Here is a 12,837-nt window from a genome sequence, read left to right as displayed (position 1 = left end):
GTTTGCAATCATGAGACAACTAAAGCTACAGAAAACTTAAGAGTCAGTTCTGAAAGTGCTGGTAAGAACTCACCACAGCAAATCCCCTGGGGCCAGCACAGACCCAGAGAACACAAACGTGCCCAGTCTTTCTGTGAAAGAGGCCTTTTTCATATCTTAACAGCTACAGCCTGCATGGTAGGCTTCCAATTCAGCACACGACAAGGGGCTGACTACAATACTCTCCAGAGACCAGGGAGGCTGGTAGGCACCGCCTTTGTGCTCTCCTGCTGCCTCACTGCAGGTTGCCAATATTTCCAGGAAAGGAGTTTGTGTATACATCTGGGGTCCTAGTTTTTGTGGCTGCCATCCAAAGGATGCCCCTGGCTCTAGTGGACAGTAGGGATTACGTTTGCAGGTGCCATGAAACTGTAACAGAGAAACAGTTCTTGGCTAACTATCTCCTCAGGGCATAGTACTGATAAGGCCGCAGACAGAAATGCCCATATCCCAGGCTTCTCCTGAGAGAGGTATATTTGCGTACTTTAAAAGCTGCGAAGGTCCAAGTGCCAATAAGCCTGAATCTAGGTGCTGACTGAGTTCCTCCCCTTTGGGACACTGGCAGGTCTTGACATGTCTTTAATATTGGGAGCCACTAAGAGCAAACAAGACTGTTTACACATCACAAAGATTTGAGAGACAGCCAATCGCTAGAGCAGGGTTGAACGATAAGGTTCATCTCCCACACAAGACCACTAGGAGATGTGGCTCTTTTACCTAATGCATAGAAACCAGCACAGAGTCAAGAAAAATGAAGAAACAAAGGAATATGTTCCAAATAAAAGAACAAAACATCAGAAATAGATATAATGAAACAAAAATAAGTGATAAACCTAACAAAGAGTTCAAATGTTCAAATAATGGCATAAAAATGCTCACTGAAGTCAGGAGGACAATGCATGAACAAAGTGAGAATTTTAACGAAGGGATAGAAAATATAAGAAAGTACCATACAGAAATCACAGAGCTAAGGAATACAAAATCTGAACTGAAAAATTCAATAAAGCTGTTCAACAGCAGACTGGTTGCAGTGGAAGAAAGGATCAGTTACTCAAAGACAGAGTAGTGGAATTCATCCCATCAGTGGAGCAAAAGAAAAAAGGATAAAGACAGATTAAGGGACTTACGGGACACCATCAATCACACCAATATTTGCATGATAGGGGACTCAAAAGGAGGAGAGAGAAAGGGGCAGAAAACTTATTTAAAGAAATAATGGCTGAAAACTTCCCTAACCTGGGGAAGGAAAAAGACATTCAAATCCAGGAATCCCAGAGAAGTCCAATAAAATGAACCCAAGAAAACCTATGCCAAGACACATAATTAAAGTGTCAAAAGCTAAAACTAAGAAGAGAATCGTAAAAGCAGCAAGGGAAAAACAACGTGTTACATACAAAGAAACTCCCATGAGACCATTGGTAGAAACTTTGCAGGCCAGAAAAGAGTGGCACAATATATTCAAAGTGCTTAAGGAAAAAACTGCCAACCAAAAATGCTCTACCTAGCAAAGCAGTCCTTCAGAACTGAAGGAGAGAAAGAGTTACACAGACAAGCAAAAGCTTAAGAAGTTCATCACCACCACATTGGCCTTACAAGAAATGTTAAGGTCCTTCCTTAAGCTGAAATGGAAGGACACTGATTAGCAACAGGAAAACATTTGAAAGTATAAATCTCACCAGTAAAGGTAAATACATAGCTAAACTCAGAATAATCTAATGTAATGGTGATGAGTTAATCAATCCTAAATCTAGCATGAAGTTAAAAGAAGAAAGTAATAAAAAAAAAACACCTTGTAACTACAATAATTTGTTAATGAATACATATGTAAAAAGATATAAATTATGACATCGAAAATATAAAACATGAGAGAGGGAGGTAAAAATGTAGAGTTTTTTAATGCATTTAAACTTATTGTTATCAGTTTAAAATAGACTGTTATAACTTTAGGATGTTTTATGTAAGCTTCATGGTAACCACAAAGCAAAAGCCTACAGTAGATACCCAAAAGATACAGAGAAAAGAATCTAAGCATATCACTACAGAAAAGTATCAAATCACAAAGAAAGCAAGAAAAGAACAAAAGAACTACAAAACAGCCAGAAAACAATGAACAAACTGGCAATAAGTCTGTACCTATCAATATTTACTTTAAATGTAAATGGATTAAATTGTTTAATCAAAAGATAAAGCATGGTTGAATAGATCTAAAAAAAATAAGACCTGGGGCACCTGGCTGGCTCAGTTGGTAGAGTGTGCAACTCTTGATCTCAGGGTTGTAAGTTCAAGCCCCACATTGGTGTAGAGACTACTTAAAAATAAAATTAATAATAATAATAAGAAGGAGAAGAAGAAGAAGAAGACCACCCAACCATATCCTGCCTACAAGAGACTTACTTCAGTTTTAAGAACACACATAGACTGAAAGTAAAGGGATAGAAAAAGATACTCCTTAACCTAGGGAAGAAAAGAAAGCAAGGGTAGATGTATCAGACAAAACAAACTTTAAGACAAAGACTAATAAGAGACAAAGAAGGTCATGATATAATGATAAAGTGGTGAATCCAAGAAGAGGATATGACAATTGTAACTGTGGATCCAATATAGGAGAACCAAGATTATATAAAACAAATACTAACATAACTAAAGGGGCTAATAGATAGCAATACAATAATAGTAGAGGACTTCAATATCTCACTTTCATCAATGAATAGATAATCCAGACAGAAAATCAGTGAGGAAACGTTAGACTTAAACTATACATTAGACCAGAGGAACTTAATAGACATTTAAAGAACCATTCCACCAAAAAGCAGTAGAATACACATTCTTCTCAAGCACACATGGAACATTCTCCAGGAAAGACCATATTTCAGGCCACAAAACAAGTCTTAATAAATTTAGAAGACTGAAATCATATCAAATGTCTTTTCCAACTCCAGTGGTATTAAATTAGAAATCAATTATAAGAAGAAAACTGGAAAACTCACAAATATGTAGCAATTAAACAACATGTTACTGAGTAGCCAATGGTCAAAAAAGAAATTAAAAGATAAATAAAAAATATCTTCAGACAAGGGCACCTGGATGGCTCAGTCGGTTAAGTGTCCAACTCTTGATTTCAGCTCAGGTCATGATCTCAGGGTTGTGAGACCAAGCCCCACACTGGAAGCATGTAGTCTGATTAAGATTCTCTCTCTCGGGGCGCCTGGGTGGCACAGCGGTTAAGCGTCTGCCTTTGGCTCAGGGCGTGATCCCAGAGTTCTGGGATCGAGCCCCACATCAGGCTCTTCTGCTATGAGCCTGCTTCTTCCTCTCCCACTCCCCCTGCTTGTGTTCCCTCTCTCGCTGGCTGTCTCTCTCTCTCTGTCGAATAAATAAATAAAATCTTTAAAAAAAAAAAAAAAAGATTCTCTCTCTCTCCTTCTGCCCCTCTCTTCTGGCTCATGCGTTCTCTCTTACTAATTGTATAATTTTTTTCAGACAAATGAAAATGGAAATATAATAACCAAAACTAATGGGATTCAGCAAAAGCAGCTGTAAGAGTGAAGTTCACAGCAATAAGTGCCTACAGCAAGAAATTAAAAAGATCTCAAATAATGAACCTAACTTTATACCTTAAGGAACTAGAAAAAGAAAATGAAGCCCAAATTTGGTAGAAAATAGGACAGAAAGATCAGGGCAAAAACAAATGAAATGGAGATTAAAAAGACAATAGAAAGGATAAATGGAACTAAGAGCTGGTTCTTTGAAAAGATAAATAAAATAAGCAAACATTTAATTATACCCACTAAGAAAAAAAAAGAGTCAAATAAAATTAAAAATGAAAGAGATGTTGTCACAACTAATAAACAGAAATGCAAAGACTCATGAGACTACTATGAACAAATATACACCAGCAAGTTAGGCAACCTAGAAGAAATGCATAAATTCCTAGAAACATACAACCCTCAAGACTGAATTGTGAAGAAACGGAAAATCTGAACAGACCAATTACAAATAAAGAGATTGAATTAGTAATCAAAAACCTCTTAACAAACAAAAGTCCAGGGCCAGATGGCTTTACTGGTGAATTCTACCAAACATTTAAAGAAAAATTAATACCAATCCTTCTTTTTTTTTTTTTTTAAAGATTTTATTCATTTATTTGACAGAGATAGAGACAGCCAGCGAGAGAGGGAACACAAGCAGGGGGAGTGGGAGAGGAAGAAGCAGGCTCACAGCGGAGGAGCCTGATGTGGGGCTCGATCCCATAACGCCGGGATCACGCCCTGAGCTGAAGTCAGATGCTTAACCGCTGTGCCACCCAGGCGCCCCAATACCAATCCTTCTTAAACTCTTCCAAAAAATAGAAAATGAAGGGGTACTCCCAAACTCATTTTATGAGGCCAGCATTACCTTGATACCAAAACCAGAGAAAAGAAAAGAAAAGAAAAGAAAAGAAAAGAGAAAAGAAAAGAAAATTACAGGCCAATATCCCTGATGAACATTGATGAAAGAATTCTTCAAAAAAAAAAAAATTGCAAACTGAACTAAACAGCACATTAAAAGGACCATGCACCATCATCGGTGGAATTTATTCTAGGGATGTGAGGTTGGTTCAACATCTGCAAATCAATCAATACGATATACATTAACAAAATGAAGGATTAAAATTATAGGATTATCTCAAAAGGTGCAGAAAAAGCATTTGAGAAAATTCAACAGCCATTCATGATAAAACTCTCAAAGTGGCTATAGAGGGGGCATATCTCAACACAATGACACCATATGCCATATATGGCAAGCCCATAACTAACATCATACCTAACAGTGAAAAACTGAAAGTCTTTCCTCTTGGAACAGGACCAGGTTGCCCACTCTTGCCACTTTTATTTAACATAGTACTGGGAGTCATAGCTAGATTAATTAGGCAAGAAAAAGAAATAAATGCATCCAAATCAAAACAGAAGAAGTAAAACTGCCTCTATTTGCAGATGACATAATAAAAACCCTAAAGACCACCAAGAAACTTAGAACTAATAAATGAATTCAATAAACCTGCAAGATACAAAATCATTATATGAAAATCAGTTGTTTCTATACACAAAACAGAAAAAGAAATTAAGAAAACAATCACATTTACAATTGTATCAAAAAGAATAAAATACCTAGGAATAAACTTAACCAAGGAGGTGACAGACCTGTACACTGAAAACTATAAGACACTGATAAAGGAAGTTGAAGAAGACACAAATAAATGGAAAGACAGTGCTCACGGATCAGAAGAATTAACACTGCTCAAATGTCCATATCATCCAAAGTGATATACGGACTTGATACAATTCCTATCAAAATTCCAATGGCAGTTTTCAGAGAAATAGAACAAACAACCTAAAATTTGTATGAAAGCACAAAAGACCTCAAATAGCCAAAGCAATCTTGAGAAAGAAAAAAGTTTATGTCACTGAAGTGACTCTTGGTGAACTCTCTGGTAGACTCAGGATTGGGCAGCTTGCCAGAGGAAGCATGTGACTAGAGAGCTGGAAATTTTGTTTAATCACCAATAACCAGTGATTTAACCAATCATGTCTGTGTAGGGGAATCTCCCTAAAAACTCCTAAACAAGGAGGTTCAGGGAGCTTCTGGGTTAGTTAACACGTCCAAGTGCTGGGAGGGTGGCATGCCCAGAGAAGGCACAAGCTCCATGCTCCACCCCACACCGTAACGCCCTATTCATCTCTTCCATTTGGCTGTTTCTGAGTTGTATGCTCTATAATATACTGGTAATAGGAAGTAAAGTGTTTTCTGAGCATCTGAGTCACTGTAGTGAATTATCAAAACCAAGGTGGGGGAAAGGTCATGTTAATCCTCAAATTTCTGGCTGGGCAAACGTGTGAATAGCTGGCCACCCCACTGCAGCTGGCAAATGAAATGGGGGCAGTCTTGTGGGAGTGAGCTCTTAACCTGGGGGGTCTGATGCTAATTCCAGGGAATTACTGGACACCCAGTTGATGTCAAAGAATCAGAGAACTGATTGGCGAGAGGGGAAAAAAACTAAGAATAATGAACAACCTCCTGCCAACAAATTCACAAATATGGAAGAAATGGACACGTTTCTATGAAAGACGACTTACCGAACATGACTAAAGAAGAAAAAACATGAATGGTCCTATAACCATTAAAGAAACTGAATCAGTAGTTTAACTTCTTCCCACAAAGAAAATACTAGACCCGGATAGTTTTAAAAGTATGTGGTTTATTTTTTTTAATTTTTAAAAACGATTTTATTTATTTATATGATAGAGAGAGAGAGCACAGAGGGAGAGTGAGAGGAAGAAGCAAACTACCTGCTGAGCAGAGAGCCCAACATGGGACTCGATCCCAGGACCCTGGGATCATGACCTGAGCTGAAGGCAGATGCTTAACCAAATGAGCCACCCCGGCGCCCCAAAAAGTATGTGGTTTATTTTTAAAATTTAAAAAATTAATTCTGACATTATCTTAAATTTTTTGGAGAAGAGAAAAAGAGGAAAAGTTACCCCAAGTAATTTTATAAAGCCACTTCAGGCATACTCCACAGAACATCTCCCTGTTTGATGTTTTTCCAGTAAATGCCCTCTCATACTTAATTCTCCAATGTCATACAACATACATATCTCTCAAAACAACACTTCAACTGAGATTTATGTAGGAAATATTTTATTTAGCACCCCAAAACTCCATATAACATTTTTACCAATAACAACAACAAAAGTGTAGGAAATGCCTTGAGTTACACTAGAAACATTTGGTAAAATGTCCACATCATGTCAGCAAATCAAAAAGCATACTGAATATCAATGAAGGGGATATTCCACATAAATGCTACTGGTGATAAAAGAAACATTAAAATATCATCCCTTGTGTGAATCATTCTCTGTCACATTTCCACAGTGCCCTTCATATTTCCTATTGCCCTTTTTTCCCTAGTCGTGCAGAATAAGAACTAAAATGGTTGAGAAAGTGTCAAGGAGCTCAATGGAGAAGGAAAAAAAGCAAGCAGAAAAGCAGTAACAATGAGAGTATGTTACTGCTGACAAAGCGACTATTTGTTAACAGCTATATTGTTTAGTGATTCAGGAAGCAAAGCTTTGAATATTTACATCCCAACGTTACTTAATAGAGGTTTGCTTACCTTATTATAGTTACATTTTAGGAAACTGGTTTGGGTTAACAAGTAACAAATTACAATGATATTATTTAAAATAAAAAGAAATAGGCTCCCAGTTAAGGTTTTTGCAGGGAACATCTGATTTTCAGAAACAAATTAGTAATATTAGGTAGATATCTATATAATTGCACAACAAAACTATCAAAGACAGGATGAGAAAGATAACCACAGTCCCATCGCATCCATAAATGCAAGTGCAAAAATTCTAAGCAATATTTTTTGAAATGACCAATTTGGTGTCTTTCAGAAATGGCAGACTGACTGCTTCAACATCAGAAATAGCATTAATGCAGAGCACCTGGCTGGTGCAGTCGGGTAAGTGGTTAAGCATCTGACTCTTGGTTTTGGCTCAGGTCATGATCTCTGAGTAGTGAGACCGAGCCCTGTATCGGGCTCTGCACTAAAGCGGAGTCTGCTTAAGAGTTTCTCTCCCTCTCCCTCTTCCTCTCTCCCTCTGCCCCTCCCCCCTGCTCTCTCTCTCTCCCTCTCTCTCAAATATTAAATAAATCTTAAAAAAAAAAAGAAAATTGCATTAATGCAATTCACCACATTAACAAATTACAAGAAAAAACATACATTCATCTCAACAGAGGCAGATAAAACATCTAATAAAATTTGACATGCATTTATGATAAAAAAAAAAACTATCAGCAAACTAGGTATACATGGAAACTCCCCTAACCTGATGAACAACAGGAAATACATAAAAATGTTATCCACATCATACACATGTGCTGAAACTTCAAAAGCATTCCTTTAAAATCATGAATAAGGGGCACCTGGGAGGCTCAGTCAGTTAAGCATCTGCCTTCAGCTCAGGTCATGATCCAGGAGTCCCAGGATCGAGCCCTGCATCGGGCTCCCTGCTCAGCAGACAGGTCAGCTCCCTCTGACCCTTCCCCCTCTGCCTCTCTCTCTCTCACACTCAAATAAAATCATGAACAAGACAAGGATTTCTACTATTGTCTATTAGACACTCTCCTAGACGCCCTAGTTTGGACATTCTTTGCCACACACGTGCACACACCCACACACACAATATAAGAATTAGAAAGAAAGAAAGTTTCTGCAGAAAATATGATTTTTTAAGAAGAAAATCCCAAGAACTTTACAAATGACTTTAAATTACAAAAAGTATTCGAATTATTAATGTCTATTGGATATTAATTCACATCTATAGCACCCATCATAACAAACTTTGACTCTATATGGTTAGAATGAAATATGTACAGTTTATCTGCAAAATCTTATTTATGTTCCTGATGAGAACACTGGAGTGGGACAGGAAGGAGTGGGGTAAGAAAAACAGCTCTTCTCACTCTGCCCCTTACAGGATGTGTTGGTTTTTCCTGCTGCCATAACAAATTCACACAAATTTACAGCTCAAAACAACACAAATTTATTATCACACCTCTGGCTAAAATCAAAGCAACTGCAGGGCTGTGCTCTTTTCTGGAGACTCTAGGGGAAAGTCGGTTTCCATACTCATTCAGGATGTTGGCAGAATTCAGTTCCACGCAGTTGTAGAAATGAAGTCCCTGGTTCCTTGATGTCAGCTGAAGGCCAATCCCACCTACTAGAGCTGAAACTGCGTTCTTTGGCTGCAAAGATCTTCTTCCTCCCGTTTCAAAGTTAGCAGTGGAATGTTGAGTCCCTCTCCTGCCTTCTCTTCTGCCACGTCTCTAATTTTTCTGCCTTCCTCTTCAATTTTTATCTCCCTATATCATGGTCCCCAACATTAATCATCTGCAAAGCCTCTTTTACCCTATAATGAAACATCCACAGGCTCAGGAGATGAGGATGTGGACGTCTCTGGGGGACCAGGCTTCTGCCTACCGCACAAGGAAACCCAGCTACTTCCATGTCTGCACTAACACCACACGTAGCCCCAGTAGGTGGGGGGAAAACTAGGTAGAAAATATCCTCTATATTTCTCTTGCGTCCTTGCTGCTTGCCTTGGCTTAATTATTGGCTTTTCCTTATTAGGCTATGTGAGGTTGAAGTAGACAGGAAGATGAAGAATTTAGAATAGATTTCCTGACACCAATCTAATCCCGTAATGGGAACAAATGCCTCCCCTCTATCTACTCTTGAACCATTCAGAGTTTTGGAAAGAAATATAAAGGGGAGAATGGAAAGCATAAGGTGGGAACAAAAATGTCAAGCCATTAAGAGAAAAACATCAGCATATTTCTCCTTTCCTTAAGAACTCAACCCAAGAAGATTCCATACCTGCGGTGGGGGTAAACAAGAGGAAGAGCCAAGCTCACGAGAGTCATTTGTTGTATGTTACTATGTAACATGATTCCACAAGACTTTAATTCTTTAGCACGTGGTTCATTGATATAGTTATTATCTTATAAATGAGGAAACTTGGGGCTCAAAGAGGTGGTTATTTACCTAAGAGAACAAGTGTCAGAGCTAGGTGTAAACCCAGGTCTGCTGGCTGCTCCAGCTCAAGGGAAATTCGTTCCTCTCCCTGACTTTCCCTAGCAAGAAGGCAAGATTGAGATTTGTTATAAACCCCACACTGTACCATTCGATGTCTTGAAATTATACTCCTAGAAGTATCCTCCTTCCCCAACCTTTTCTCCCCCAGATGTTACAGCGACCTCCTAATAAAGGTCTTCGCTATTTCCTTTCTTGTGATCATTACACATTTACTCCTTCTGTATGTCTCCATTGTCCTCGATTTAATGGTATCATTCCAGCTAGTCCTTGTGTGAGTTGTGGGCTTGAATTTTACCTTTTTCCTTTCTTCCTTATCTCTCTCTTTCACTAGCTTCAAAGAAATGAGGAAGAGTCCTAGGATGTGGCCTCTTGATGAGTCTCTGCTAGGACCCACAGGAGCAAGGAGACCCCCTGTCTATATCGCACAGCAGATCTCACTACAGTCTCTATTCCTTCAATGCATTAGGGGTATGAGGCAAAAAGCCAATTAACAACTTCTGCTTTATTTCTGGTAATCATTAACCAACTCTAAAATTTCAGCATAAGATCCCAATTCCTACTGCAAGTACAAAGCCTCATATGATTTGCTCCTACCTGTCTCTTCCGCTGCATCTTACGCCACTGTGCACTCCTCACGCTGCTCCAGCCACACAGGCTGCTTCCCAGCTCTGGAAATGGGACTAGTCTGAACTGAAATGGGCTGGAAGTATAAAATACACACCGGACTTTTAGGCAAAATATATCATTAATATAGATCATTAATCATTAATGATTTTCTATTGATTCCATGTTGTTACTACTGAGATGAACGTAACTTGCTCCTTTTTACTGTTTTGTGGCAGTTCGAACACCTGAACGGGATTGGCGGTCCGCACCGTTTCTGTGGGACAGGCTGTTCGACCGCACAACCTCCTTCTGTCTCCTCCTCGGCACTTACGCTCTCTGGACCCCCAGTGTGCACGTCACCTGTTCAGCGCCTTTCCGGCCCAGCCAGAACGTCAGGCAGGACCCCTGCCCCTCTCATTCCCACCTGACCCAGGCACTGAGGTGGGAGCCTGAAGCGAGTTAACAACTCCACGAATCTATTCTTTGAATGAAGAACCTTACTCTTCCTCAGCCGTGGAGAACACGAGTTCTCAAGTCCTCTGAGCTACCGAGGCTCAGCGCGGGACACAGGCTCCCGACACCGCGAGGGCTGGGGGCACAGCCACACCGGAGGACGCCCGCCCGGGCGACAGCGCCGGCCGCACGACGCACAGCGCGGACCGCACGCCCTCCCGTCCGTCTTCCTCCCTGGAGCCCCGCCCCCCGGCCAATCGCTGCGCACTTCGCCCTCGCGCCACACGGCGGCGTCTCGCGAGGGCGCGGCGGCCAGTGGTACAGTCCGTCCTCCCCCGTCCCCCGGACAGTGGGTCCTTCCAGCCGTAGAAAAGCATTGTGGGAGCGGCGGGCGGCCTTTCTCGCCTGTGCGCTGGGGCGGCGGACGGCTGCTGTGCGCCTTCCGGGATGGCAGGGGCTCGGCGTGCGCGGCTTCTTGGCCTCCGACGCTCCAGGGCGCTGGGCCCCTGAGGGTGGTGAGACGCCTCTTGCAGCCGGGCGGGCCCTGAGTCCGTGGATTGCGGAGGGCGGCGGCCTGGCCTCGGCCGCGTTGCCGCGGGACCGCGGGAGGCCGCGAAGAGGCTCTCAGGCTGGTACCCACGCCAGGAGACGGGACATGGGTTTGAGTGCGTTTGACTTGATCGGTCATCGACCGTGTGTCAGGGAGGTTTTCAGATGAGCGGGGAATTCTCTCGTGTGAAAGAGGAAGGCCGCACCATAGGTAGGCATGTATGCCTGCTGCATCACAGTTGGAATCAAGTCCCCGTAGGAGTAAAGTGCGGTTTAAGGTTTAGATCTTGACAATTGTTTCAAGAGGCAGAACTCGGCGAATGAGTGTCGTCCGCTTTGCAGGTGAGTTTGCGTGTTCGTGCGAGAAAAACCAGTTGCCTCGCAGCTTGAAAGTTTTAACCACTTAAAACATTTTAAATTGGAGTTCTCGTTCCCTAGGCTGGGGTTTGAACTGTAAAGGAGAGAATCTCCAGCTGGAATTCATCACCTTCCAGGTCTAACCCACAGAACAGTTCATCAACCAGTCCGTGATGGGGTTAGCAACTTTGTGCCATTGATAGAGCAGTCCTTACGCAGTTTTCTTGTAGCCTTTGTGTTGCCCATTCACTTTTGGAAACTAGTGAATGTGGTGTCAAAAAAGGCGTAAACTAAACACTTTGCAGCCTTTTCCTGCCTTTGAATTTGATGTCTTTGGTGTCGGAGCTGCGTAAGTAACAGATGATGCTTTTACATTACTTTGCACATGTGATTTTGAGTCTGCCAACGCGAAATGTGTATGTTTTTTTTTTTTAAACGATTTTTAAATTTTGTGCAGGTGAAAGCTGGATGCTTGAAGCTAAGACGGCTGCTAGCTAGCTGAACACTGGGAGCACAAAGGTGACCTAAGGTAGGGTGATGCTACCTTGTAGTTCTGTCATAAAGCGGTTACTCATAATGCAAATTCTATCTAGATTGGGGTGCCTTTTCTAATGGGTGTTAGCGTTAAATTAGTATTAGTACTGCAACAGCTGTAGTCAACAAGTTGAAGTTAACAGCAAATAGGGTAGCCTTTTCCTAGCTTACATTTGAAATTTTAAGATAACGTGTTTCTGTGTGTAGTACCTAAATTTCAAACACTTGGCCAAATCTCAGGTGTGTTTTATGCGGACATTTAAAGCTGAGTTCAGACCTGCATAACTTAGTGTAATTCAGAGGGGTATGAATTGTTTAATTAAGCTATGATACATGTGAATATTTGCGTGTCAAATTGAGTGCTTTATTTTGTTTTTTAGGATGTCCTTGATGAGGAATTCAAAAAAACATCATGACAAGAGTTGCTTGGATCATTTAAAACTTCCAGGAGTCTGAGGGGTACTAAAATTACTGCTTTTGGACAGTCTATAAATAAATACACACTTAAAACAGTAGGGTTACAAAGAAATATTTCACTGTGCTTCTTGGAGGTTTGTGTATTATGTAATTAACTACCAGCAAATAGCATTCTTCACTGAAAGATCAAAGGGAAAGGGAGGGTTTCTCCTTCCTCCCCCAGCAACTTCAAAATGGTTAAA

General features: G+C 40.8%; 2 long non-coding RNA genes and 1 other non-coding gene across 4 annotated transcripts in view; 2 read left to right on the top strand and 1 right to left on the bottom strand.

Annotated features, from left to right (window-relative positions):
* Positions 1–10,921, bottom strand: part of LOC103675792 — a 60,499-nt gene extending 49,578 nt beyond the window's left edge. Inside the window, exons 1-2 of one of the 2 annotated variants that reach the window (XR_005832376.1) lie at positions 10,787–10,921; positions 10,274–10,379 (exon numbers count right to left, since the gene is read on the bottom strand). This is a non-coding gene — a long non-coding RNA (uncharacterized LOC103675792). Of the gene's footprint in view, positions 1–8,603; positions 10,380–10,786 lie in introns of those variants that run through there. The other variant, XR_571908.2, reaches the window with a different exon arrangement.
* A 199-nt stretch (positions 10,922–11,120) lies between these two features.
* On the top strand, positions 11,121–12,691 carry LOC103675793. Its single transcript, XR_571909.2, has 3 exons — positions 11,121–11,629; positions 12,102–12,173; positions 12,559–12,691. It is a non-coding gene; the product is annotated as an uncharacterized LOC103675793 (long non-coding RNA).
* Positions 11,873–12,006, top strand: LOC121100852. The gene has a single exon (XR_005832639.1). It is a non-coding gene; the product is annotated as a small nucleolar RNA SNORA13 (small nucleolar RNA).
* Positions 12,692–12,837: the final 146 nt, after the last annotated feature.

The sequence above is a fragment of the Ursus maritimus genome, unplaced genomic scaffold, assembly GCF_017311325.1.
Source record: "Ursus maritimus isolate PB19 unplaced genomic scaffold, ASM1731132v1 scaffold_5, whole genome shotgun sequence".
Classification (NCBI taxonomy): Eukaryota; Metazoa; Chordata; class Mammalia; order Carnivora; family Ursidae; genus Ursus; species Ursus maritimus.
This window is presented reverse-complemented; position numbering and strand designations above follow the sequence as displayed.